We start from the raw sequence: 4,386 nt of genomic DNA, 5'->3' as shown, positions 1-4,386 counted from the left end.
CTTAATTTGTACACTTCTATTCTGTACATTCTTTCTTAAAAAAAAAGAAAAGAAAAGAAAAACTGCCCTTGAGGAGTACTGCAAGGATTTGAAGGGGCTTGCAGACTCATCGAGAACTGGGAATAGTTTGTAATTCTCTACATCCAGCAAAGCACACAGTTTCTATGAATAATGAAGAGTGAGGAAGATGAGAAGAGGAAAGGAGATAAGGATGAAGGATTTTGATAGAAAAAGTGCAGAGAAGAAAGCCGAAATGTCAAAAGTGAGTTGTGGTTAAGCAATGCTAGTACATTTTAGGTTAATGGGTTATTAGATTCATAAATAAGCCTCCCCTAGTGGGAGGGTTATTAGATTCATAAATTTAATCATTTAAACCGTATTCCCACAGAAAGAAGCCTTCTCTGCCTGCTAAGTAAAACTTGCCAAAAAGATAGCCCTTGCTTATTCTCGAAGTTCATCCTTAGATGTGTTGAAAAATATGTGTTGTATCACCAGGCTTTGCTAGGGATTAGGACAGCTCACTTCTAGATTAATTTACCTGAGCAGTGGTGACATGAAAGGATGAATTCAAGCACAAGAAATGTTGCTTTCCATGATTGGACAGCAAGACTGTATAGCTCACTGTCAATGTAAAATAAATCAGTCTCTCAGGAACCCTCCACACCTAAGCCTGGGACTCAGTTATAACTCAGATGGTCTGAACAGGAGCTGCTGGCTGAGAGAAAATCACTTAGAGCTTCCCCATGTAGCATTCTCACCAGGATTGGGTACTGTGTGTATAACTATTCCTCAGCAACACAACTGCTTGTGAAGAGGTCTGTATCAGTGGACGTGCATACTGCTGACGATAAGAAAAGACCCAACTCTGTTGGATGTAACACACACTTTAGAGGTTCTGCAATGGGTTGAGAGAGGGTTCAGAAATAACAAGTATCGTGGTTTTCTCCTATCTTTCCCAGCAATTTGGGGAGGGGAGAATAATACTTGGGATAAAAAAACCCCGACTATGATTCCAGGTGTCATTGTATAAACAATGTTCAGTGAAAGAAAATAACCTTTTCTTCTTGGAGTCTGTAACGAGTGTAAAACCTTTCTCAAAGCTCATCAACAGAATCCTCTTCATGTCTCAAAACTGGGATCAGGTCACTCGCCTGGCTCTGATGATCGGCAGAGGGAATGAGGCCATTCTGATTTGGACTGGTCATATTTATCTGAGTTACCTGCCTTAGGGTGGACACTGCATCAAAACTGGGACTTCCAGAATGCAGGAGCAAATGGGGGCTTCTGAAGAGGCAAACAGAAACTGCAATAGGGTGATATTAAATATTCAGAACTTGGTGCAAGGGTGCTCATAGAAATCATAAGGCATTTTCTGCCCTCGAAGAACTTGTTCTGAGATTACGGTTCTCAACTATATCAGACTTAGCAGATCCTCATTAAAATATGGGAACATTTATAACATCTATTACACCACTATCCTGAAACAAAATTCATATATAATGTAAACCTATATTCACAATTTCAGAAAGGATTAAGCCAATGCCTTTATTGTAATAAAAAATAAGTCAATTTGTGATAAAATGTGCATTTCAGTATGTAAATGCCCATATACTACCACACTAAGAAACAATGGAGTAGTCAAGTGCTTTCTCTTACGTATACAAGTGTGTGTGTGCTCAGTTGCTCAGTCATGTCCTCCTCTGCAGCCCCATGGACTATAGCCCACCAGCTCCTCTATCCATGAAATTTTCCAGGCGATAATACTGGAGTGGGTTACCATTTCCTACTCCAGGGGATCTTCCCAACCCAGGGATGGAACCCGTGTCTCTTGCATCTCCTGCATTGGCAGGTGGATTCTTTACCACTACTGTATAGAAGAAGTAAAATTGTTTAATAGGGCACTGGTAACTCTACTGGTACTTTAAAATAGAGGCTGAATTCATGACTCCTGTAGAGTTCTGTTACAACTTTTAAATGCATATTGATAACAGGTATGTTTTATTGGTCACTCAAATTGAGTGATGGTAACTGTTGGAAACATCATTTTCCAAAATGGTGATCAATTCTTGTGGAAGTTTTGAATAAAAGAATAATATTCCTTCTGTTTATGAGATAGTTTTGTCTCTAGTGAATATTAAGATTAGGTATACAAGTAAGTAGAAATTCTAGGCTCAGATGATAAAAGAAGGTGTTATAATTTTTTAGTTGACGTGTGTAAGTTTAAGGTGTGTAGTATGATTTGATATTTATGTTTGCAGTATTACCACCACAGGCTTAGCTGACACTTCTATTGTCACATAATTACCTCTTCTTTTTTGTGATGGGAATAATTAAGATCTAGCCTCTGCCTAAAAATAAACAAGGAAAAAAAAAAGCTGCAAGAAAACACAAACACTGAGGCTGAACAATATGCTACTCAATAACCAGTGAGTCACTAAAGAAATGAAAGAGGAAGACATTGGAGACAAGTGAAAATGGAAACAACGATCTAACAGCAAAAGCAGTTCTAAGAGGGAAGTTTATGGTGATACAAGCCAGCCCACCTCAGGAAACTAGAACTCTTGGTCTTAACCTTACACCTAGAAGAATTAGAAAAAAGAACAAGCAAAACCATCCTTGGCTAGCACTTCTGCTGGTATAGGTGGAAAACGGTGGAGTGACCCATACCGTCACCTCTGAGAGGTCTGGGCACCTGGACAACGTGTCCTTTTCAGACCAGCCAGGGTTGCTGCACTTGTCCATTTACCCTTAAACCTGGGCATGCGGATACCAACAGGCACCTAAGCGGGTCACAGGGATGCTAAGGAGCAGTACTCCGGCTGCTCCCATTGTGCAGCAGCAGCCCTACTTCGTAATGATAAGGGTCACTTTCTAACACCAGAATGCTGATGATGATTCTTGCCCAAAGTAACAGGGCATCAGCCACAACTTAAAATTAATGGGATTAATCCCAAAGCAATCTATAGATTCAATGAAAAACCTATCAAAATTTTAATGACTTTTTTTTTTTTTCAGAAATAGGAAAATTCAAACTAAAATTCACATGGAATCTCAAGGGAACCCAAATAACCAAAACAGTCTTGAAAAAGAAGATTAAAATTGGAGGACTCACACATTGTGATTTCAAAACTTACCACAAAGCTTCAGTAATCAAAACAGCATGGTACTGGCATGAAGACAGACATACAGACCAATGGGTTGTTCCTGGGCACTGAGCCTCACACATATGTTCAGATTTTTGATGAGGATACCAAGACCATTCAGTGGGGAAAGGAAAATGTTTTCAACAAATATGCTGGTAAAACTGAGTATCCACACAAAAGAGGGAAGTGTAGTGTAGGTGGATCTTTATCTCACACCGTCTATAAAAATTAACTCAAAATGAATCAAAGGTCTAAATGTAAAAGCTGGAAGTATAAAACTCATAGAAGAAAACATGAGAAAAGGCAGCATGACCTTGGATTTAGCAACAATGTCTTAGCTATGACACCAAGAAACACAGGCAACAAAAGGAAAAAAGTCAACAAATTGTACCTCACTAAAATTTAAAACATTTAAATTTAAATTTTAAAGGATGCTATCAACAGTGTAAAGGCAACCCACAGAATGGGAAAACATACTTGCAAATCATATGTCTGATATAATATTCAGAATATATAAAGAACTACATGCAACAATAACAAAAACAACCCAGTTTTTAAATGAGCAGAGAATTGCAAGTCAAAACGGCAGTGAGATACCATCCATACCCAGCCATACCATAAGATGGCTGTTGTTTACTGGCTAAGTTGTGTCTGACTCTTTCGATGCCATGGACTGTAGCCCGCCAGGCCCCTCTGTCCATGGAATGTCACAGGCAAGAATTCCTGAGTGAGTTGCCATTTCTTTCTCCAAGGGATCTTCCCAACCCAGGGATTGAACCTGAGTCTCCTGCATTGGCAGGTGAATTCTTTACCGCTGAGCCACCAGGGAAGTATGTAAAAACAAAAACAAAAAATAACAAATGTTTTAGGGAAAGCCTGAATATTTACATTTTGGATTAATACTTTTATTACAAGTAACTTCATTTGTACATGCAATTTATCCGAATAGGTCACTAGTTATCATATTTACATCCTATAAATGTTAACATTATGGATTAATATGAAGGTGAAAGTTGCTCAGTCATGTCCGATGCTTTGCAACCCCATGGACTAAACAATCCATGGAATTCTCCAGGCCAGGATACTGAGTGGGTGGCCTTTCCCTTCTTCAGTGGATCTTCCCAACCCAGGGATCAAACCCAGGTCTCCGGCATTGTAGGTGGATTCTTTACCAACAGAGCTATCAGGGAAGCCCCAATATAATATATCCTATAAGAATTTAGAAGCTTTTTTTCCCTACTAA

The sequence above is a fragment of the Bos indicus x Bos taurus genome, chromosome 23 (genome assembly GCF_003369695.1).
Source record: "Bos indicus x Bos taurus breed Angus x Brahman F1 hybrid chromosome 23, Bos_hybrid_MaternalHap_v2.0, whole genome shotgun sequence".
NCBI lineage: Eukaryota > Metazoa > Chordata > Mammalia > Artiodactyla > Bovidae > Bos > Bos indicus x Bos taurus.
The sequence above is the reverse complement of the archived record's forward strand: the minus strand, read 5'-3'. Positions refer to the sequence as shown.